This window comes from Trachypithecus francoisi, unplaced genomic scaffold (genome assembly GCF_009764315.1).
Source record: "Trachypithecus francoisi isolate TF-2019V2 unplaced genomic scaffold, Tfra_2.0 Lachesis_group5, whole genome shotgun sequence".
Lineage (NCBI taxonomy): Eukaryota > Metazoa > Chordata > Mammalia > Primates > Cercopithecidae > Trachypithecus > Trachypithecus francoisi.
This window is the reverse complement of record NW_022681470.1, coordinates 41,448,606-41,474,119: the sequence shown is the minus strand read 5'-3', so window position 1 is coordinate 41,474,119 and position 25,514 is coordinate 41,448,606. Positions and strand designations below refer to the sequence as shown.

Below are 25,514 nucleotides of genomic sequence, written 5' to 3'. Positions count from 1 at the left end.
ATGTTAGCTGATTTATAAGCTATACATACCTCAAGGCATGAGAGTTTTACCAAGCCCCAAATAAGCCCTTACTTTATGTTGGTAAGAATTTATATTATAATAGCCATATTCAAGAGTCAGCCTTTCACTAAGAAATTACAAAATGGCCAATCCATTCAGGAGATCAATTTCTTATCAGGAAGAATGAACAAGCCACATTCTACAGCTACATCCCCGTGCCTGAAACTCAACATTCTACAGAGGGAGAGCATAAAATCCAGGGATGTCTGAGTTTAATTCACTCTAAAACGGATTACAAAAAACAACAAACAAGAATCCTTTAGACATGCATAACAGGTCTATGCTTGCTATGTGTGGGATGCACAAGAAAGGCAAAGATGCTTCTGATTCCTTTGCTAACAAAACAGGTTATCTGAAGCTCTAAGGACTACGTACAATGGTTACCTGTGAACATATTTTATCCTTTCTCTTCTAGGTCATAAACTCAATGAAGACATGATTGGGGCTGGGCTTTAAGGATGCACATTTATTCAAGCCAGCTTGTCTTGGTCAAAACACATGACTCTCTTGGTCTGTAACCCATCACAGATAGTAAACAACAAAGGCACCTGTCCTGCCTGTGTTCTGATGTCATAGATAAGGGTTTTCTAAAAAGTCAGGTGTTATTATCATTTGTTTCCTTCAACTTTTTCTTCTAAAATACACACTGCATGTTTCATTTCTTTTTTGGCGGGGGTGGGGGATGTTCTTTTAAAAGCAGAATTTTCTTTTTTTTTTTCTTTTATTTATTTTTTATTATACTTTAAGTTCTAGGGTACATGTGCATAACGTGCAGGATTGTTACATATGTATACTTATGCCATGTTGGTGTGCTGCACCCATCAGCTCGTCAGCACCCATCAATTCATCATTTATATCATGTATAACTCCCCAATGCAATCCCTCCCTCCTCCCCCCTCCCCATGATAGGCCCCAGTGTGTGATGTTCCCCTTCCCTAGTCCAAGTGATCTCATTGTTCAGTTCCCACCTATGAGTGAGAACATGCGGTGTTTGGTTTTCTCTTCTTGTGATAGTTTGCTAAGAATGATGGTTTTCAGCTGCATCCATGTCCCTACAAAGGACGCAAACTCATCCTTTTTTATGGCTGCATAGTATTCCATGGTGTATATGTGCCACATTTTCTTAATCCAGTCTGTCACAGATGGACATTTGGGTTGATTCCAAGTCTTTGCTATTGTGAATAGTGCCGCAATAAACATACGTGTGCATGTGTCTTTGTAGTAGAGTAATTTATAATCCTTTGGGTATATACCCAGTAGTGGGATGGCTGGGTCATATGGTACATCTAGTTCTAGATCCTTGAGGAATCGCCATACTGTTTTCCATAATGGTTGAACTAGTTTACAATCCCACCAACAGTGTAAAAGTGTTCCTATTTCTCCACATCCTCTCCAACACCTGTTGTTTCCTGACTTCTTAATGATTGCCATTCTAACTGGTGTGAGATGGTATCTCTTTGTGGTTTTGATTTGCATTTCTCTGATGGCGAGTGATGATGAGCATTTTTTCATGTGTCTGTTGGCTGTATGGATGTCTTCTTTTGAGAAATGTCTATTCATATCCTTTGCCCACTTTTTGATGGGGTTGTTTGTTTTTTTCTTGTATATTTGTTTGAGTTCTTTGTAGATTCTGGATATTAGCCCTTTGTCAGATGAGTAGGTTGCAAAAATTTTCTCCCATTCTGTAGGTTGCCTGTTCACTCTGATGGTAGTTTCTTTAGCTGTGCAAAAGCTCTTTAGTTTAATTAGATCCCATGTGTCAATTTTGGCTTTTGCTGCCGTTGCTTTTGGTGTTTTAGACATGAAGTCCTTGCCCATGCCTATGTCCTGAATGGTACTACCTAGATTTTCTTCTAGGGTTTTGATGGTATTAGGTCTAACATTTAAGTCTCTAATCCATCTTGAATTAATCTTCGTATAAGGGGTAAGGAAAGGATCCAGTTTCAGCTTTCTACTTACGGCTAGCCAATTTTCCCAGCACCATTTATTAAATAGGGAATCCTTTCCCCATTTCTTGTTTCTCTCAGGTTTGTCAAAGATCAGATGGCTGTAGATGTGTGGTATTATTTCTGAGGACTCTGTTCTGTTCCATTGGTCTATATCTCTGTTGTGGTACCAGTACCATGCTGTTTTGGTTACTGTAGCCTTGTAGTATAGTTTGAAGTCAGGTAGCGTGACGCCTCCAGCTTTGTCCTTTTGACTTAGGATTGTCTTGGCAATGCGGGCTCTTTTTTGGTTCCATATGAACTTTAAAGCCGTTTTTTCCAATTCTGTGAAGAAACTGACTGGTAGCTTGATGGGGATGGCATTGAATCTATAATAACCTTGGGCAGTATGGCCATTTTCACGATATTGATTCTTCCTATCCATGAGCATGGTATGTTCTTCCATTTGTTTGTGTCCTCTTTGATTTCACTGAGCAGTGGTTTGTAGTTCTCCTTGAAGAGGTCCTTTACATTCCTTGTAAGCTGGATTCCTAGGTATTTTATTCTCTTTGAAGCAATTGTGAATGGAAGTTCATTCCTGATTTGGCTCTCTGCTTGTCTGTTACTGGTGTATAAGAATGCTTGTGATTTTTGCACATTAATTTTGTATCCTGAGACTTTGCTGAAGTTGCTTATCAGCTTAAGGAGATTTTGGGCTGAGACAATGGGGTTTTCTAAATATACAATCATGTCATCTGCAAACAGGGACAATTTGACTTCTTCTTTTCCTAACTGGATACCCTTGATTTCTTTCTCTTGCCTGATTGCCCTGGCCAGAACTTCCAAGACTATGTTGAATAGGAGTGGTGAGAGAGGGCATCCCTGTCTTGTGCCAGTTTTCAAAGGGAATTTTCCCAGTTTTTACCCATTCAGTATGATATTAGCTGTGGATCTGTCATAAAGAGCTCTTATTATTTTGAGGTACGTTCCATCAATACCGAATTTATTGAGCGTTTTTAGCATAAAGGGCTGTTGAATTTTGTCAAAAGCCTTTTCTGCATCTATTGAGATAATCATGTGGTTCTTGTCTTTGGTTCTGTTTATATGCTGGATTACGTTGATTGATTTGCGAATGTTGAGCCAGCCTTGCATCCCAGGGATGAAGCCCACTTGATCATGGTGGATAAGCTTTTTGACGTGCTGCTGAATCCGGTTTGCCAGTATTTTATTGAGGATTTTTGCATCGATGTTCATCAGGGATATTGGTCTAAAATTCTCTTTTTTTGTTGTGTCTCTGCCAGGCTTTGGTATCAGGATGATGTTGGCCTCATAAAATGAGTTAGGGAGGATTCCCTCTTTTTCCAGAATTTTCAAAATAACTGAAACTTATTTCTAAAAGTACCAATACTTAATGATAATAATAATTTTGCATATAACTATTTCTCAGATGTATTACATGTTTTTTGGTCACATTATCTATATAACAGAAATACTTTACATTTTCCTAATATTTAAGCATTATCAAAATGGATTATTTTGTGCCATGTGGCTGAGTGCTAATCTTGGCTCTGTGACTTCCTAGCTCTGGGATCCTGGTAAAATTACGTCTCTGTGTCTCAGTTTCTTCATTTGTAAAATGAAGAGAACAATAGTACCTATTTCACAGAATTATTGAAAATTAAATGAGTTAATAGTATTAAAGTGATTAAATCATTTCTGCCATATACTTTTACACATGATGTATATGTGCCCATGCCCGTGTGTGTTTGGCAAATTAAAAAATACTGCTGGCTGGGCACGGTGGCTCACACCTGTAATCCTGCACTGTGGGAGGTCGAGGAGGTTGGATCACCTGAGGTCAGGAACTCGAGGCCAGCCTGGCCAACATGGTGAAACCCCGTCTCTACTAAAAATACAAAAACTAGCTGGGCGTGGTGGTGGGCACCTGTAGTCCCAGCTACTTGGGAGGCTAAGGCAGGAGAATCGCTTGAACCTGGGAGGCGGAGATTGCAGTTAGCCAAGATCGCACCATTGCACTGCAGCCTGGGCAACAGAGTGAGTCTCAAAAAAATATATATATATATATACTGCCACACAATGAAGTCTTGAGGCCTGTGGCAGCAGGCAGAGCTGCTCACTCCCATGCCAACTGGCCCCAGATTGCATGCCCCCTTAGAATGGGATCCACCCCTTAGCATGTTTTAGTTTCCTCCACCATCAGATTGCTAACTCCCACCCCTGCCGCTTGCAGAGTGTCTGAGTCTACTGTCATCTCTAGGCTTGTTTTACTTGCTGCACAAAACCTCTCCTGAGCAGAGAAGCTGGGTAACCAGTCTTCCTGACAAGAGGAGTGTATACTTGGCAGTCATTCCATGGGCAGCCTCCCTGGTGTCAGTGCCCAAGCAGATGCCATCCCTCACCTTGGCCCAGACCACTCAGTAAACATGCTCTGAGTCACACACTGGAGAGCTAGAAAGAACTTCAAGGTCCCTGGCCACTGGGGGTTTATTCTTTAATCTGGGGAACAAGACACACACAAATGTATCCATACAATGCCATAAATGTCAAATGATGCCCTCCACAGATCCCAGATCCCCAACTCACGAGGCTCAGAGAGGAAACATACAAATGGACCCAAGTATTAAGTTGGAGAGGAAAGGCAGGGCTCATGGAGTTTTATTAGGAAAGGAAAGTGGACATCTCCAGTGTACATATGTACATATACACTGTTGTCTGACATCGCATAAATTGCTGGGCTTTGGTTTCCTGGGGATAGTCATGGTCTCCATCCCACAGAGTTATGGTCAGGATTAAATGGAAAGAAATACAGTGTCTGGCAAGTAGTCAATAAGTGTTAGCTAATGCTACTATTACTACTACTGCTATTATTATTGTAATTGTTGTTATTATAAACCCTGTGTTTGTTCAGTCCCCCTGGCAGGGGAATAGGGATCTCCTTCCTTAGTGGCTGTCAGGTGAGAAAGGACCGTGACCACAAGCTGTCATCTGATAGGTGCCAGGGAACTCTTCCTCCCACCTCAGCCTTGCACTCCAGACAGGCCACAAACCCATGTACATGAATAAAACTTCTATGGCAGAAACCGAAGTCCCTCGACTACCTATGACTAAATGAGGCCTCAAAGCACAGTCTCAGCCAGCCGATGTGGAGTTTAGAGGGTGCTTCATCCACGAGGAAGAACTTGGAAGGAATGGCAGACAGATACACACACACACACAGAGGCACTCATGCACACACACGAACACATGTGCACACACACAAATGTGCACACACGCATACGCACATGTGTGCACACACACGTTTACACATGTACACACACATACATGAAAAGTGGTGTTCTCATTGTCTTCAACTTGGTAAATGAGTTTCTGGGCTATGCAGTAGAAGGACCATTTCAAACCACAGTAAAGGCTCCCCAACCTCACCTTTTGAGGGACAAATACAATATAAACCCTCTTTGTAAACACAAGACTCTGCAACTTTCATTTCCCAAGCATTGGCTACTCTGAAGTTATTATCATTACTACACAAAGGAGGAAGAAAACAGCATTAGCTGCTTTGCAGATATTATTTCACTTACTATTTATATCAGTCCTGCAAGGCAAGGAGTGAAGCCCTGATGCTTGTGGGGAAAGCTCAGAGAAGCGCAAGCTCACAGGGCTGCTCCTTGCCTTTGTTACAACTGTAGTGACTGATAAGTAAATTCAAATTCAATTCAGCTTCTTTTTTATTATCACCTGTTTCAGCAGCACTGAGAAGCAACTGCTTTGGTAACGAACTTTGAAATCAAAACACACTGAAAGAAAGATACGGTCATAAGTCATACAGCCATCCAGTGCCATTCTAAGAAAGGAGACCTGAGAATGGTGACTACCAGAGGTGATTACCTTGTGCAAAGGATAGTAGGCTTGGGGCGAGGATGAAGAGAGGCTGGTTAAGAAGGAATAAATTCTAGTGTTCAACAGCACAGTAGGGTGACTAGAGTTAATAGTAACATATTGTATATTTCAGAGTAGTGAGAAGATTTGAAATGTTTCCAACACAAAGAAATGATAACTCATTGATGTGATGCATATCCTAAGTACCCTGATTTGACGATTTACACACTGCATGCATGTATCAACGTATCACATGTACCCTATAAATATGTACAATTACTATATGCCTCTTTAAAAATAAATAAGTAAATAAAAATCAAGGGGATTTGAGAGAATTGTCATTGGAGGGGCCCCATCTCAGTATCACAGGGGACCCCATCTGCACACTGGTCCTACTGGGCAGGACACAGAGCCTGCTTCTGTAGCATGACTTCATGTCTCATTTAATTTTTAAAGAATTGTGCTAAAAAGAGAACCTGAAGACCTTCAGCTGTCAGAAGGCAGGAAGTGGGAGCTGGGTTTGGGAAATACACAACAATTCTTCGCTGAAGTATGCCCTTCCCCTTTAAAGGAACCCCAAATGGAAGTCTTTGTCAGGATGCGTTACTCAATTAGAACTGGAGGCTCTTAGTCACAATCCCCTGCTTGTGCAAAGGACACACTGAAAGCTGCAGAGAGCAAGATCCCCAGGAGGCCCTCGAGAGCTGGAAGAACAGAAACTCCTAGTGATGCTGACAAAGAAGGGTTGTTTGAAAGAACCATCAGTGCCTTCGGGTACAGACTCAAAAAACCCCAAGGAACCTTTGCCTACCGAAATTTTTCCGACCACACCCTACTCTGTGGAGAGGTTTCCACATCTTCTTCAGCTATCTGTATTATTATCCTCCTGGAAGTGTAAGTTGATGTCAATGCAGGACACACATTTCTAAAGTTCTAGGGTAACGGGTTTTTGTTTGTTGAAGTGTCTATGATAAGAATTAGAGGCATTAAAGAGTAGTAAAGGAAAGGACATCATCCTAATTTTAAATCCTACTAGTTTAAAGAGAAACAGCTCAAAGAATGACTTTAGGAACCTGTTCCTCCAACGTGCCTAAAGTACTTTTCCTCCACAGATTTCAAATAGACAAATAGTCTACGCCAGGGGTCCCCAGTCCTCAAGCCATGGACTGCTACTGGTCCATGGCCTGTTAGGAACCAGGTCACACAGCAGGAGGTGAGCGGCAGGTGAGTGAGTGAAGCTGAGCTCTGCCTCCTGTCAGATCAGCGGCAGTGTCAGATTCTCAAAGGCGCACAAACCCTACTGTGAACTGTGCATGTGAGGGATCTGGGTTGCACGTTCCTTATAAGAATCCAATGCCTGATGATCTGTCACTGTCTCCCATCATCCCCAGATGGGTCCGTCTTGTTGCAGGAAAACAAGCTCAAGGCTCCCACTGATTCTACATTATAGTGAATACGTAATAACAGAAATAAAGTGCACAATAAATGTAATGTGCTTGAAGCATCCCGAAACTACCCCCACCCCGCACCACCCAACTCCCCATCCATGGAAAAACTGTCTTCCACAAAACCAGTCCCTGGTGACAAAAAGGCTGGGGACTGCTGCTCTAGGCCTTGCCATTCAGTGTCAGGTATGATCTCATCATATATGTTTTCAGTATGTTTCTGTAGACATGTATGCATTCAGCCCAATACATACACCCCTAAGACATGTAACAATCAGTGTGAACTGAGTATTCTCCCATTGGAGTAGACAAGATGAAAGTGACTGACAGGAAGTGTTGAATCTGTTTCTCCATCTGTAAAATGGGGACAATAAAACCTAACTTGCAGAGTTGTAGGGATTAACATATACATGTAAAGTATTTAGCAAAGCTAGGCACATGGTGGGTGCTTAATAAATTGTAGCTCTTATGATGATATTGAAAAATGAGACCAACTGGTCCAACAGTAAATAAAACTGTCTAGGTGAGAAATGGGGCCCACATCTCAATCAGTCAGTTCACATTCAGATCCTCAAACAAGCCAAGTACCACAGGGCCTTGGTGCTTCTCACTCTGTCCTGGCTGGCTTCTCCTGCTCCCATCCCATCTCTTTATTTTTATTTTTTCAGAGGGAGTCTCGCTCTATCACCCAGGCTGGAGTGCAGTGGCATGATCTCAGCTCACTGCAACATCCACCTCTCGGGTTCAAGCAATTTTCCTTCCTCAGCCTCCCAAGTAGCTGGGATTGCCCTGTAGTTGCTCTAGGGAGAAACAGTCTCTTCCCTTCTCAGTGGTCCTTGCATTGTACCACCATGTTGTACAGAATTTTAGGCAAAATGTTTGCCTCCCTTATTGAGGGGGAAAACATGTTTCTTGTCCATCTTTGTATTTTGGGTACCTAAGGGAATCCTTGTGTGGCCCACATCCAAGGGTTATGAACACTCTGGCTTTGGAGGGAAGCAGTGCTGGGCTGTGGGGTAGCAGGGTGGAGGCTGTTAAACGGTATTACACAGAAAGTGTCCTGGTTCTTTAGCAAGGGAAGAAAACCATCAACGTTTTGCACATCATGATGGAAGATGCAGCCTTTTTAAACAATACAACTGATAATAAATTTTTTTTGTTCCAGCCTGAATCACTTTTTATTTATTTATTTATTTATTTTTATTTTTTATTTTTATTATACTTTAAGTTCTAGGGTACATGTGCATAACGTGCAGGATTGTTACATATGTATACTTATGCCATGTTGGTGTGCTGCACCCATCAACTCGTCAGCACCCATCAATTCATCATTTATATCATGTATAACTCCCCAATGCAATCCCTCCCTCCTCCCCCCTCCCCATGATAGGCCCCAGTGTGTGATGTTCCCCTTCCCTAGTCCAAGTGATCTCATTGTTCAGTTCCCACCTATGAGTGAGAACATGTAGTGTTTGGTTTTCTGTTCTTGTGATAGTTTGCTAAGAATGATGGTTTCCAGCTGCATCCATGTCCCTACAAAGGACGCAAACTCATCCTTTTTTATGGCTGCATAGTATTCCATGGTGTATATGTGCCACATTTTCTTAATCCAGTCTGTCACAGATGGACATTTGGGTTGATTCCAAGTCTTTGCTATTGTGAATAGTGCCGCAATAAACATACGTGTGCATGTGTCTTTGTAGTAGAATAATTTATAATCCTTTGGGTATATACCCAGTAGTGGGATGGCTGGGTCATATGGTACATCCAGTTCTAGATCCTTGAGGAATCGCCATACTGTTTTCCATAATGGTTGAACTAGTTTACAATCCCACCAACAGTGTAAAAGTGTTCCTATTTCTCCACATCCTCTCCAACACCTGTTGTTTCCTGACTTCTTAATGATTGCCATTCTAACTGGTGTGAGATGGTATCTCTTTGTGGTTTTGATTTGCATTTCTCTGATGGCGAGTGATGATGAGCATTTTTTCATGTGTCTGTTGGCTGTATGGATGTCTTCTTTTGAGAAATGTCTATTCATATCCTTTGCCCACTTTTTGATGGGGTTGTTTGTTTTTTTCTTGTATATTTGTTTGAGTTCTTTGTAGATTCTGGATATTAGTTCTTTGTAGATTCTGGATATTAGCCCTTTGTCAGATGAGTAGGTTGCAAAAATTTTCTCCCATTCTGTAGGTTGCCTGTTCACTCTGATGGTAGTTTCTTTGGCTGTGCAAAAGCTCTTTAGTTTAATTAGATCCCATGTGTCAATTTTGGCTTTTGCTGCCGTTGCTTTTGGTGTTTTAGACATGAAGTCCTTGCCCATGCCTATGTCCTGAATGGTACTACCTAGATTTTCTTCTAGGGTTTTTATGGTATTAGGTCTAACATTTAAGTCTCTAATCCATCTTGAATTAATCTTCGTATAAGGGGTAAGGAAAGGATCCAGTTTCAGCTTTCTACTTATGGCTAGCCAATTTTCCCAGCACCATTTATTGAATAGGGAATCCTTTCCCCATTTCTTGTTTCTCTCAGGTTTGTCAAAGATCAGATGGCTGTAGATGTGTGGTATTATTTCTGAGGACTCTGTTCTGTTCCATTGGTCTATATCTCTGTTGTGGTACCAGTACCATGCTGTTTTGGTTACTGTAGCCTTGTAGTATAGTTTGAAGTCAGGTAGCGTGATGCCTCCAGCTTTGTCCTTTTGACTTAGGATTGTCTTGGCAATGCGGGCTCTTTTTTGGTTCCATATGAACTTTAAAGCCGTTTTTTCCAATTCTGTGAAGAAACTGACTGGTAGCTTGATGGGGATGGCATTGAATCTATAAATAACCTTGGGCAGTATGGCCATTTTCACGATATTGATTCTTCCTATCCATGAGCATGGTATGTTCTTCCATTTGTTTGTGTCCTCTTTGATTTCACTGAGCAGTGGTTTGTAGTTCTCCTTGAAGAGGTCCTTTACATCCCTTGTAAGTTGGATTCCTAGGTATTTTATTCTCTTTGAAGCAATTGTGAATGGAAGTTCATTCCTGATTTGGCTCTCTGCTTGTCTGTTACTGGTATATAAGAGTGCTTGTGATTTTTGCACATTAATTTTGTATCCTGAGACTTTGCTGAAGTTGCTTATCAGCTTAAGGAGATTTTGGGCTGAGACTATGGGGTTTTCTAAATATACAATCATGTCATCTGCAAACAGGGACAGTTTGACTTCTTCTTTTCCTAACTGGATACCCTTGATTTCTTTCTCTTGCCTGATTGCCCTGGCCAGAACTTCCAAGACTATGTTGAATAGGAGTGGTGAGAGAGGGCATCCCTGTCTTGTGCCAGTTTTCAAAGGGAATTTTTCCAGTTTTTGCCCATTCAGTATGATATTAGCTGTGGGTTTGTCATAAATAGCTCTTATTATTGTGAGGTACGTTCCATCAATACCGAATTTATTGAGCATTTTTAGCATGAAGGGCTGTTGAATTTTGTCAAAAGCCTTTTCTGCATCTATTGAGATAATCATGTGGTTCTTGTCTTTGGTTCTGTTTATATGTTGGATTACGTTGATTGATTTGCGAATGTTGAACCAGCCTTGCATCCCAGGGATGAAGCCCACTTGATCATGGTGGATAAGCTTTTTGATGTGCTGCTGAATCTGGTTTGCCAGTATTTTATTGAGAATTTTTGCATCGATGTTCATCAGGGATATTGGTCTAAAATTCTCTTTTTTTGTTGTGTCTCTGCCAGGCTTTGGTATCAGGATGATGTTGGCCTCATAAAATGAGTTAGGGAGGATTCCCTCTTTTTCTATTGATTGGAATAGTTTCAGAAGGACTGGCACCAGCTCCTCCTTGTACCTCTGGTAGAATTCAGCTGTGAATCCATCTGGTCCTGGACTTTTTTTGGTTGGTAGGCTATTAATTGTTGCCTCAATTTCAGAGTCTGCTATTGGTCGATTCAGGGATTCAACTTCTTCCTGGTTTAGTCTTGGGAGAATGTTAAGTGTCCAGGAAATTATCCATTTCTTCTAGATTTTCTAGTTGATTTGCGTAGAGGCGTTTATAGTATTCTCTGATGGTTGTTTGTATTTCTGTGGGGTCAGTGGTGATATCCCCTTTATCATTTTTTATTGCGTCTATTTGATTCCTCTCTCTTTTCTTCTTTATTAGTCTTGCTAGCGGTCTGTCAATTTTGTTGATCTTTTCAAAAAACCAACTCCTGGATTCACTGATTTTTTGGAGGGTTTTTTGTGTCTCTATCTCCTTCAGTTCTGCTCTGATCTTAGTTATTTCTTGCCTTCTGCTAGCTTTTGAATGTGTTTGCTCTTGCCTCTCTAGTTCTTTTAATTGTGATGTTAGAGTGTCAATTTTAGATCTTTCCTGCTTTCTCTTGTGGGCATTTAGTGCTATAAATTTCCCTCCACACACTGCTTTAAATGTGTCCCAGAGATTCTGGTATGTTGTATCTTTGTTCTCATTGGTTTCAAAGAACATCTTTATTTCTGCTTTCATTTCGTTATGTACCCAGTAGTCATTCAGGAGCAGGTTGTTCAGTTTCCATGTAGTTGAGCGGTTTTGATTGAGTTTCTTAGTTCTGAGTTCTAGTTTGATTGCACTGTGGTGTGAGAGACAGTTTGTTATAATTTCTGTTCTTTTACATTTGCTGAGGAGTGCCTGACTTCCAATTATGTGGTCAATTTTTGAATAAGTGCGATGTGGTGCTGAGAAGAATGTATATTCTGTTGATTTGGGGTGGAGAGTTCTATAGATGTCTATTAGGTCCGCTTGGTGCAGAGATGAGTTCAATTCCTGGATATGCTTGTTAACTTTCTGTCTCGTTGATCTGTCTAATGTTGACAGTGGAGTGTTGAAGTCTCCCATTATTATTGTATGGGAGTTTAAGTCTCTTTGTAAGTCTCTAAGGACTTGCTTTATGAATCGGGGTGCTCCTGTATTGGGTGCATATATATTAGGAGAGTTAGCACTTCCTGTTGAATTGATCCCTTTACCATTATATAATGGCCTTCTTTGTCTCTTTTGATCTTTGATGGTTTAAAGTCTGTTTTATCAGAGACTAGGATTGCAACCCCTGCTTTTTTTTGTTCTCCATTTGCTTGGTAGATCTTCCTCCATCCCTTTATTTTGAGCCTATGTATGTCTCTGCATGTGAGATGGGTCTCCTGAATACAGCAGACTGATGGGTCTTGACTCTTTATCCAGTTTGCCAGTCTGTGTCTTTTAATTGGAGCATTTAGTCCATTAACATTTAAGGTTAATATTGTTATGTGTGAACTTGATCCTGCCATTATGATATTAACTGGTTATTTTGCTCGTTAGTTGATGCAGTTTCTTCCTAGCCTCGATGGTCTTTACATTTTGGCATGTTTTTGCAATGGCTGGTAGCGGTTGTTCCTTTCCATGTTTAGGGCTTCCTTCAGGGTCTCTTGTAAGGCAGGCCTGGTGGTGACAAAATCTCTAAGCATTTGCTTATCTGTAAAGGATTTTATTTCTCCTTCACTTATGAAACTTAGTTTGGCTGGATATGAAATTCTGGGTTGAAAATTCTTTTCTTTAAGAACGTTGAGGCCGGGCGCGGTGGCTCAAGCCTGTAATCCCAGCACTTTGGGAGGCCGAGACGGGCGGATCACGAGGTCAGGAGATCAAGACCATCCTGGCTAGCATGGTGAAACCCCGTCTCTACTAAAAACACAAAAAACTAGCCGGGCGAGGTGGCGGGCGCCTGTAGTCCCAGCTACTCGGGAGGCTGAGGCAGGAGAATGGCGTGAACCCGGGAGGCGGAGCTTGCAGGGAGCCGAGATTGCGCCACTGCACTCCAGTCTGGGCGACAGAGCGAGACTCCGCCTCAAAAAAAAAAAAAAGAACGTTGAATATTGGCCCCCACTCTCTTCTGGCTTGTAGAGTTTCTGCCGAGAGATCTGCTGTTAGTCTGATGGGCTTCCCTTTGTGAGTAACCCGACCTTTCTCTCTGGCTGCCCTTAAGATTTTTTCCTTCATTTCAACTTTGGTGAATCTGGCAATTATGTGTCTTGGAGTTGCTCTTCTGGAGGAGTATCTTTGTGGCGTTCTCTGTATTTCCTGAATTTGAATGTTGGCCTGCCCTACTAGGTTGGGGAAGTTCTCCTGGATGATATCCTGAAGAGTGTTTTCCAACTTGGTTCCATTTTCCCCCTCACTTTCAGGCACCCCAATCAGACGTAGATTTGGTCTTTTTACATAATCCCATACTTCTTGCAGGCTTTGTTCATTTCTTTTTCTTCTTTTTTCTTTTGGTTTCTCTTCTCGCTTCATTTCATTCATTTGATCCTCAATCGCTGATACTCTTTCTTCCAGTTGATCGAGTCGGTTACTGAAGCTTGTGCATTTGTCACGTATTTCTCGTGTCATGGTTTTCATCTCTGTCATTTCGTTTATGACCTTCTCTGCATTAATTAGTCTAGCTGTCAATTCTTCCACTCTTTTTCAAGATTTTTAGTTTCTTTGCGCTGGGTACGTAATTCCTCCTTTAGCTCTGAGAAGTTTGATGGACTGAAGCCTTCTTCTCTCATCTCGTCAAAGTCATTCTCTGACCAGTTTTGATCTGTTGCTGGCGATGGGCTGCGCTCCTTTGCAGGGGGAGATGCGCTCTTATTTTTTGAATTTCCAGCTTTTCTGCCCTGCTTCTTCCCCATCTTTGTGGTTTTATCTGTCTCTGGTCTTTGATGATGGTGACGTACTGATGGGGTTTTGGTATAGGTGTCCTTCCTGTTTGATAGTTTTCCTTCTGACAGTCAGAAGGACTGTCTGTTGGTCTGTTGGAGATTGCTTGAGGTCCACTCCAGACCCTGTTTGCCTGGGTATCAGCAGCAGAGGTTGCCGAAGATAGAATATTGCTGAACAGCGAGTGTACCTGTCTGATTCTTCCTTTGGAAGCTTCCTCTCAGGGGTGTACTCCACCCTGTGAGGTGTGGGGTGTCAGACTGCCCCTAGTGGGGGATGTCTCCCATCTAGGCTACTCAGGGGTCAGCGACTCACCTGAGCAGGCAGTCTGTCCGTTCTCAGATCTCAACCTCTGCGTTGGGAGATCCACCGCTCTCCCCAAAGCTGTCAGAGTTGTTCGCATCTGCACCGGCCCCCGCTGCTTCCCCTGTTGGTCTTCAGCTGTGTGCTGTCCCCAGAGGTGGAGTCTACCGAGACAGGCAGGCTTCCTTGGGCTGCTGTGAGCTCCACCCAGTTCGAGCTTCCCAGTGGCTTTGTTTACCTACTTAAGCCTCAGCAATGGCGGGCGCCCCTCCCCCAGCCTCGCTGCTGCCTTGCGGATAGATCGCCGCAGACTGCTGTGTTAGCAGTGAGGGAGGCTCCGTGGGCGTGGGACCCTCCCCGCCAGGTGTGGGATATATTCTCCTGGTGTGCCTGTTTGCTTAAAGCGCAGTATTTGGGTGGGAGTTACCCGATTTTCCAGGTGTTGTGTGTCTCAGTTCCCCTGGCTAGGAAAACGGATTCCCTTCCCCCTTGCACTTCCAGGTGAGGCGATGCCTCGCGCTGCTTCAGCTCTCGCTGGTCCGGCTGCAGCAGCTGACCAGCACCGATTGTCCAGCACTCCCTAGTGAGATGACCCCAGTAACTCAGTTGAAAATGCAGAAATCACCGGTCTTCTGTGTTGCTCGCGCTGGGAGTTGGAGACTGGAGCTGTTCCTATTCAGCCATCTCGCTCCGCCCCCCGATAATAAATTTTTAGCAAAACTATTTGAGCACACAGAATAGGGCATAGGCCCTGTTAAAAGAATAGCTTGGAACTTAGGAGAGGGGCAACAGGACTGCAAAGAGAGGAAACTCAGGTTGATATTAGAATCCCACCGTCCATTATTCATTATTTGTATTTATCTAAGTATTATTGCCCCCGCTTATCCATGGGGAATTTGTTCCAAAATTACCAGTGGATGCCTGAAACCTCAGAGAGTACTGAACCCTACATATACTATATTTTTCCTATACATACCTACCTATATAAATTAGGCTCATGCCTGTAATCCCAGCACTTGGGGAGGCCGAGGTGGGTGGATCACTTGAGGTCAGGAGTTTTGAGACCAGCCTGACCAACATGGTGAAACCCCATCTCTACTAAAAATACAAAATTAACTGGGTGTGGTGGCATGCACCTGTAATCTCAGCTACTCAGGAGGCTGAGACAGCAGATCACTTGAACTCAGGAGGCGGAGGCTGCAGTGAGCCGAGATCATGCCACTGCACTCCAGCCTGGGTGACAGAGAGAAACTCTCTCTCTCAAAAATAAAAAAAGAATTAGGCATAGCAAGAGAGTAACAACAATAACAACTAATAATAAAATAGAACAATTATAATAATATACTGTAATAAAAGTTATGTGAATGTGTTCTCTCTCAAAATATCTTACTGTACTATACTCACCCTTCTTGTTGACTCTGGATGACTGAAACAGTGGATAAAGGGGACTACTAATACCCACATAAATCACATGTGGAATCAGATCCAGTTCTCTTTCTATAATGTTCAGTCAAGTATCTTTTTTTTTTTGAGATGGAGTCTGGCTCTGTTGCCCAGGCTGGAGTGCAGAGGCACGATCTTGGCTCGCTGCAACCTTTGCCCTCCCAGGTAGCATGCACCACCACGCCTGGCTAATTTTTGTATTTTTAGCAGAGACAAGGTTTCACCATGTTGGCCAGGATGGTCTCGAACTCCTGACCTCAGCTGATCCACCAGCCTTGGCCTCCCAAAGTGCTGGGATTACAGGCATGGGTCACCACACCCGGCCTCAGCCAGACATCTTTTTTTTTTTTTTTTTGAGATAAAGTCTGGCTCTGTCGCCCAGGCTGGAGTGCAGTGGCGTGATCTCTGCTCACTGCAACCTCCGCCTCCCGGGTTCACACCATTCTCCTGCCTCAGCCTCTTGGTAGCTGGGAATACAGGCGCCCGCCACCACGCCCGGCTAATTTTTTGTATGTTTAGTAGAAACGGGGTTTCACCGTGTTCGCCAGGATGGTCTCGATCTCCTGACCTTGTGATCCGCCCGCCTCGGCCTCCCAAAGTGCTGGGATTACAGGTGTGAGCCACCGCGCCCGGCCAGCCAGACATCTTAAACTCTGTCTTTTGCTTTCATCACAAAAAGTTCTGAGTTAAAGAACCTCACGGTAGGGCAATGGAGTCAGCAAACAAGTCCGGTCAAGACTCTTGGGTCTGTAGAAAGCAAACATGAAGTTTTGTAATAAAGGCTCATGACAGAAGTTCATTTTAATGAGGCTTCTTTCTGTCTGGAAGTGTAAGCTGTTATGCTTGTCATAAAGCAGGCTCTTGTTGCTTGGTGACTAGCTGAATGATCACCTAAAGAATTTTTCCTCCACTCCTTTACCTGTCTGGATGACACTGGGAATCTCTGTTAGCTGCTGGACTGTGCATTATCACTAAACGATATTTCTAATAACACAGTCACTGAGATAATGTCCTTTTGTTGAATAATTTCCTCATTCAGTAAGACTTTTAAAAATTTATAAAATTTATTATTTCAATAGCTTTTGGGGTACACCTCATCCTCCCTGTTCTGAGTCTCCCAAGTCTATTACATCCTGAGTCTCAGTTTCTTGACTTACTGTTCTCCTTCCTTGACAGCCTTTATCCTGTACTGTGGGACTTAACTGCTTTCTGGGTGGCAAAGAGCATCTTGATTAATGAAGCACAATGGCCCCATCTGCATTCTGGTGCATAAATTTAATAGGCATCTCCCTCCTCTGTCTACCTAACACCTTTTATCCCCTAAGCCCTTCCTCCATGTTTTACCATCCAGAGGCAACCTCAGATCCAAGTTTCCATAAGAATCTGTATGTTTCAGCTCTGTCCTTGAACCAGGATTGCAGGAGCAGACAACCACGTTCTGTAGCTTGAGCATCTGTGCATGACTAGCTAAAATCTGGAACACACAGGAAGAGGAGGCTGGAAAAGTGGAAGGAAGGCTATCCCCAGGGGCTGCTGGGCTTAAACCTCCTCCTGCAGGGCTGCAGGGCCCTCCTCCTGTAGGAAGCAGGTGCCTTCCACCCCTTTCCCAGGGCTGGACGTGTCAGAGCCTCTTTAATCACAGAGCACTTTCAGCAGCATTTTCGTTTACAGTCAAACAACAAGTCATAAGAACAGTTTTAAATGCCAAAGACATCCTGAAGAAAAGCAAAAAATAATTAGCTGTGCTGTTAAAGTCTCCTCCCCCAGCTTACTTCATTAGAAAAATCAATGGAGGCATTAATGGCTGTCTCCGACTCTAATGAGCTTTATTCTAATTAGACTCACACGTTATTATTTCAGCTGGAAAAAGGTCTCGTTTGTAATGAGCAGTGGAGTGTGACAGCCTCTGACTGTTTCTTTGACCATATATAGGAATGATCACCATGATAATAACAGTAGTGACAACAATCCTGGGATATTGGGCTTTTCACTTCCAAGAGAGAATAAGTATTAACTAAACAGCTTTGAAACCCCTATGAAGTGTTTACTATACCCGAATCCCCATTTCACCAACAGTAAGGAGGATATTTTGGAAGCTTTAAGCCACATACTTTTTAAGTTTTATTTGAGGCTGGCACTTGGACGACTTCAATGATGTTCTTTTCCCACAAGGAGGCGAGCAGGAGTGAGGATAAAGACACGGAGAAAGAACGCAGACGACCATGTTCTCTTGGCCATATTGAACTGATGTCCGAGAGCAGGCCTTGGCAAACTTCCTCTGGGAAGGGCCACAGTAAATATTTTAGGCCTTGCATTCCATATGGTCTCATTGTGATTCAACTCTGCCATTGTAAGCTTGAAAGTGGCCAGAGATTAAAGTAAATGAATGAGTATGGCTGGGTTCCAATAAAACTTTATTTATGGACACTGAAATTTGAATTTCATGCTGTTTTTCACATGTCACAAAATAGTCTTCTTTTATTTTCTCCAAACCATTTAAATGCGTAAAAACCATTCTTGTCTCACAGGCTGGATGTGGCTTATGAGCCATAGTTTGCCTGCCCTGCCGCAGAGAACAGAATTAACCACCAGTAGCATCAGAGGCTAATGCTGTTCAAAAGTTTTGCCCTCTTCAGAGCTCAAACAGCAGGGATAATTTCCACCTTAAGAGACATCTCTCCACAGCTCTTCTGTGAACACAGTTCTTAGTTTACAAACATGGAAACAATGAAAATCAAAATTAAATGGAAAAGTTCATCTCCAACAGCATCTCTTCCCAATCAGTCTTCAAATTTAATTTCAATCTTTGTCCACATGCATGACATTTTTATATCATTTCAATCCTATTGTAGACACAGTGTTTTATTTTGTTTTTCACTTAACATTATCTTATAACATTCTTCCCTGTTGTGACTGACTTCTTCTAATCAGACATATCGTAATTTTTTGTGGAAGATTTCCATGCTATTCATTGGACTTAATTAAAAGGGATGTCTTAGTGTCTTCTCAAGTGTAAGAGTTAAGATTCAAATGCTACCACCTTGCCCCCAAGCCAGGAAACTGGGAAAACCCACTTGGTAGACTGGAGCCTCACACACTTCCCCCAGGATTCACTTCATTTTGGACAATGGCTTTAGCAAACCTGGCATTTTAATTCATTTGCCTCTTGACAAAGATGTGCCTTCCAGACAAACTCTTTAGAGCTCTTTGTTCTGAAAGAGCTCTATGTTCCACATACACACTAGAATTTATATTGAACTTGGATGGAGGTTTGGGGAGACTAATCACACATCTCCTTTCATTACGGTTTTTAACCAGGAAATATGAGAAGGAGTTAGATGAGGATCAGTTTTCTTGCTGGATTAGAGAAGTTGGCAGGTCCCCATTAGTCCCTTGCCTCACACCTGTTGAGACCCTCTGGATGGTGACTGACTCAGCCAGTCACATGTGGAGAAAGGAGAAGAGGTTGGGTTTGCCCCTTCACTGTTCCATGGGCTGGGCCCCTGGAGAGGGAGAGGTGAGGGACATACTTTAAGTTGATTCCTTTCTTTCCTCTCCACAAAGGGGGGTGACACTGTTTGAGGGACCACAGGGCTCACCTTCCCTTCCTTTCTCTTTGCTTTCAGCATAGGAAACACATGCATTTGGCCAGGAAGAAGACTTCAGCTATTGATTGGAGGGCCCTCTCTCTAGAAGGCAGAGAACAATGGACTAGCCAGACAGGAAGGAGAGAGGCCCAGAGGGCAGTAAGGAGTGGGCATCTGGGGCCCAGGGTTGGGAAGAACACTTCTGTTTGGCTTCCTTCCTCTTCCAGGGCATGGCTAAGGTGGCCAACCTGCATGCACCCCAGAAGAGGAAGATGAGTAGGGCCCATGGGACTTTACTATGGAGACTGAGGCTTCCACTGGCCTGATTAACCAATTTTCTGAGAATGAGCACTTTGGGAGGATAACAATCGAAGGAGCCCCAGAGGACACATGGACAGGCTGGGGCCATCAGAACTACTGATCCGTGGGGACTATCTGGCTTACTGAATTATGAAACGCAGGTTAAATTAAGGGTTGTCACACATTTGGCTAATTGGTCAATAAGAACAGCAATTAATAGAGGTCAGGCAATTCAACTGCATCTGTGCCCATGACTATCAGAGCCCTTGGAAACAGCAGTGATTTCAAGTGAAATCTAAATCAGCAGTGTTTCTAGGGACCTAGAGCAGGGCCCATGGCCCATATGTTAGCACTTCCTGAAGGTTTTCTTCCACCCAAATCCACATGTTGGGACCCAGGGGAAGATGTAGCAAAGCCAGTGACCACTGTGTCATCTGCTTTTGTTTTTTCCATTTGACACTTGGTCAAAAAACACATTCCTGTTTTCATAGACTTCTTTTGATTTTGAGGAATTTAAAAGATACAGAAAAGCATGAAGAATGTAAAGACACTATATTCCCACCACTAGACATAAGAACTATTTTTGTACCATCTGCTGCTAGCCTCTGCCCTCCTTCTAAGAAATGAAACTACCACCCATTGCTCATCCCCCATCCCCGGGTACAGCAGTGTTCATGGGTCTGGTCGGTTTGTATGTTTGGTATCATTTTAGATACTTTGATATTCATGTTATATTGATATAACAAATATACTACACTTTTATGTGTATATGAATATTTAAATATATAACAGATATAAACACATGCCATTTGTAAATATGCCATATAAAAACTGATGGTGCTTAATAAATATTTGTTGAATGTCCATCTATAAACAATGTATTTTTATGTTTTTAATGTACATGGTACCATACAATTTTTATTCTGCATAATCCTCTCTTCACTTAATAATTGTATTTGAAATCTATAATTGTGACTATATGTGTGTGTATATATATACACAATTATATATAGTCACAATTATAGATTGTGTATATACATATACAATTATGTATAGTCACAATTATAGATTGTGTATATATATATACAATTATATATAGTCACAATTATAGATTGTGTATATATATACATATATACGTATATATGTGTATATATATGTATTCCTACAGTGCAATATTATGCAGCAGTTAAGAGACATAAACCAGGCATATATATGCCTGTATATATATGTGTATATATATATATATGCCTAGTTTATGTATATATGCCTGGTTTATGTCTCTTAACTGCTGCATAATATTGCACTGTAGGAATATGGAGGATTTTAATTATTTGTTTCTCCATGGGTGGATACTTAGTTTGCTTCTGTTTTTTTGGCTATTGAATAAAGAATGCTGCAGTGAACTTTACTGTAGCTTAATTGATGGTTTTTACTGGTTTGTACTAACATTACTTCTTTATATATTATGCCTACAAATCGTTTGATGTTTTAAGTGTTATGAATATATTCCAAACTTGCTCTGGATCCACACCTGGGAATCATTTGGTCCATTAATAAGGTAGATACTGACCATGATACTCATCTGGCTCCCTGTGTCTGTTTTCAAGTTGTAAGAAACTCAGAAGAGAGGCAGGGTATGATTAAGCATCTCTAAGCAAGCCTCCAACAATCAGTTTTGTAAATATGAGCTTACAATTTTTTGGTACTCCTTTTTGAATCAACTTAGAAAAATGGAATTGAAGTGAGGGGAGTCTAGAAGTGTCTACTCCAAGAATGCTTTCTCTAGGAACAGAGCAGAATGTGCCTGCACTTGATAGAATTGTGAAAGAGAGGAACAAAGTGCACCAGAAATAACAAGGTACTTCAGAATAAATTTTTCAAGCAATGTTCAGAACATAATATGCCTCATAATTCCTTCCCAGCTGATATAAACAGGAATGTCTCATTCTTTGCTATGGAGGGTGCCGTTCAGTGGGAGATGAAAAGTTGAGGGTAAATTGGATAAGACATTCTTTAAAGTTCCTTCCAATGCCAAATGTTATTCTTCCAGATTTGAAGCTCCCTAAAGACAAGAATCATATTTTCTAATTTCTCATTATGTGCCTCTCATGGTCCTGGCTCATTTCTAGGTCCAGAGAACATTTTCGTGTCAAGTTTATTAAGTGTATTAAAGAAGTCAGTCTTATAATTTCTTTTCTTTTCTTTTTTTTTTTTTATTATACTTTAAGTTCTAGGGTACATGTGCATAACGTGCAGGTTTGTTACATATGTATACTTATGCCATGTTGGTGTGCTGCACCCATCAACTCGTCAGCACCCATCAATTCATCATTTATATCATGTATAACTCCCCAGTGCAATCCCTCCCTCCTCCCCACTCCCCCTGATAGGCCCCAGTGTGTGATGTTCCCCTTCCCGAGTCCAAGTGATCTCATTGTTCAGTTCCCACCTATGAGTGAGAACATGCGGTGTTTGGTTTCTCTTCTTGTGATAGTTTGCTAAGAATGATGGTTTCCAGCTGCATCCATGTCCCTACAAAGGACGCAAACTCATCCTTTTTATGGCTGCATAGTATTCCATGGTGTATATGTGCCACATTTTCTTAATCCAGTCTGTCACAGATGGACATTTGGGTTGATTCCAAGTCCTTGCTATTGTGAACAGTGCCGCAATAAACATACGTGTGCATGTGTCTTTGTAGTAGAGTAATTTATAATCCTTTGGGTATATACCCAGTAGTGGGATGGCTGGGTCATATGGTACATCCAGTTCTAGATCCTTGAGGAATTGCCACACTGTTTTCCATAATGGTTGAACTAGTTTACAATCCCACCAACAGTGTAAAAGTGTTCCTATTTCTCCACATCCTCTCCAACACCTGTTGTTTTCTGACTTCTTAATGATTGCCATTCTAACTGGTGTGAGATGGTATCTCATTGTGGTTTTGATTTGCATTTCTCTGATGGCGAGTGATGATGAGCATTCTTTCATGTGTCTGTTGGCTGTATGAATGTCTTCTTTTGAGAAATGTCTGTTCATATCCTTTGCCCACTTTTTGATGGGGTTGTTTGTTTTTTTCTTGTATATTTGTTTGAGTTCTCTGTAGATTCTGGATATTAGCTCTTTGTCAGATGAGTAGGTTGCAAAAATTTTCTCCCATTCTGTAGGTTGCCTGTTCACTCTGATGGTAGTTTCTTTGGCTGTGCAAAAGCTCTTTAGTTTAATTAGATCCCATGTGTCAATTTTGGCTTTTGCTGCCGTTGCTTTTGGTGTTTTAGACATGAAGTCCTTGCCCATGCCTATGTCCTGAATGGTACTACCTAGATTTTCTTCTAGGGTTTTGATGGTATTAGGTCTAACATTTAAGTCTCTAATCCATCCTGAATTATTTTCGTATAAGGGGTAAGGAAAGGATCCAGTTTCAGCTTTCTACTTATGGCTAGCCAATTTTCCCAGCACCATTTATTGAATAGGGAATCCTTTCCCCATTTCTTGTCTCTCTCAGGTTTGTCAAAGATCAGATGGCTGTAGATGTGTGGTATTATTTCTGAGGACTCTGTTCTGTTCCATTGGTCTATATCTCTGTTGTGGTACCGGTACCATGCTGTTTTGGTTACTGTAGCCTTGTAGTATAGTTTGAAGTCAGGTAGCGTGACGCCTCCAGCTTTGTCCTTTTGACTTAGGATTGTCTTGGCAATGTGGGCTCTTTTTTGGTTCCATATGAACTTTAAAGCCGTTTTTTCCAATTCTGCGAAGAAAGTCATTGGTAGCTTGATGGGGATGGCATTGAATCTATAAATAACCTTGGGCAGTATGGCCATTTTCATGATATTGATTCTTCCTATCCATGAGCATGGTATGTTCTTCCATTTGTTTGTGTCCTCTTTGATTTCACTGAGCAGTGGTTTGTAGTTCTCCTTGAAGAGGTCCTTTACATCCCTTGTAAGCTGGATTCCTAGGTATTTTATTCTCTTTGAAGCAATTGTGAATGGAAGTTCATTCCTGATTTGGCTCTCTGTTTGTCTGTTACTGGTGTATAAGAATGCTTGTGATTTTTGCACATTAATTTTGTATCCTGAGACTTTGCTGAAGTTGCTTATCAGCTTAAGGAGATTTTGGGCTGAGACTATGGGGTTTTCTAAATATACAATCATGTCATCTGCAAACAGGGACAATTTGACTTCTTCTTTTCCTAACTGGATACCCTTGATTTCTTTCTCTTGCCTGATTGCCCTGGCCAGAACTTCCAAGACTATGTTGAATAGGAGTGGTGAGAGAGGGCATCCCTGTCTTGTGCCAGTTTTCAAAGGGAATTTTCCCAGTTTTTGCCCATTCAGTATGATATTAGCTGTGGATTTGTCATAAAGAGCTCTTATTATTTTGAGGTACGTTCCATCAATACCGAATTTATTGAGCGTTTTTAGCATAAAGGGCTGTTGAATTTTGTCAAAAGCCTTTTCTGCATCTATTGAGATAATCATGTGGTTCTTGTCTTTGGTTCTGTTTATATGCTGGATTACGTTGATTGATTTGCGAATGTTGAACCAGCCTTGCATCCCAGGGATGAAGCCCACTTGATCATGGTGGATAAGCTTTTTGATGTGCTGCTGAATCCGGTTTGCCAGTATTTTATTGAGAATTTTTGCATCGATGTTCATCAGGGATATTGGTCTAAAATTCTCTTTTTTGTTGTGTCTCTGCCAGGCTTTGGTATCAGGATGATGTTGGCCTCATAAAATGAATTAGGGAGGATTCCCTCTTTTTCTATTGATTGGAATAGTTTCAGAAGGAATGGTACCAGCTCCTCCTTGTACCTCTGGTAGAATTCAGCTGTGAATCCATCTGGTCCTGGACTTTTTTTGGTGGGTAGGCTATTAATTGTTGCCTCGATTTCAGAGCCTGCTATTGGTCTATTCAGGGATTCAACTTCTTCCTGGTTTAGTCTTGGGAGAATGTAAGTGTCCAGGAAATTATCCATTTCTTCTAGATTTTCTAGTTGATTTGCGTAGAGGCATTTATAGTATTCTCTGATGGTTGTTTGTATTTCTGTGGGGTCAGTGATGATATCCCCTTTATCATTTTTTATTGCGTCTATTTGATTCCTCTCTCTTTTCTTCTTTATTAATCTTGCTAGCGGTCAATTTTGTTGATCTTTTCAAAAAACCAACTCCTGGATTCATTGATTTTTTGGAGGGTTTTTTGTGTCTCTATCTCCTTCAGTTCTGCTCTGATCTTAGTTATTTCTTGCCTTCTGCTAGCTTTTGAATGTGTTTGCTCTTGCCTCTCTAGTTCTTTTAATTGTGATGTTAGAGTGTCAATTTTAGATCTTTCCTGCTTTCTCTTGTGGGCATTTAGTGCTATAAATTTCCCTCTACACACTGCTTTAAATGTGTCCCAGAGATTCTGGTATGTTGTATCTTTGTTCTCATTGGTTTCAAAGAACATCTTTATTTCTGCTTTCATTTCGTTATGTACCCAGTAGTCATTCAGGAGCAGGTTGTTCAGTTTCCATGTAGTTGAGCGGTTTTGACTGAGTTTCTTAGTCCTGAGTTCTAGTTTGATTGCACTGTGGTGTGAGAGACAGTTTGTTATAATTTCTGTTCTTTTACATTTGCTGAGGAGTGCCTTACTTCTAATTATGTGGTCAATTTTTGAATAAGTGCGATGTGGTGCTGAGAAGAATGTATATTCTGTTGATTTGGGGTGGAGAGTTCTATAGATGTCTATTAGGTCCGCTTGGTGCAGAGATGAGTTCAATTCCTGGATATCCTTGTTAACTTTCTGTCTCGTTGATCTGTCTAATGTTGACAGTGGAGTGTTGAAGTCTCCCATTATTATTGTATGGGAGTCTAA

The 25,514-nt window shown here is 41.7% G+C and overlaps 1 protein-coding gene across 1 annotated transcript in view; it reads right to left on the bottom strand.

Annotated features, from left to right (window-relative positions):
- CUNH1orf21 (chromosome unknown C1orf21 homolog) overlaps positions 1–25,514 on the bottom strand; it is a 265,567-nt gene that overhangs the window by 9,599 nt on the left and 230,454 nt on the right. The window lies entirely within an intron of this gene.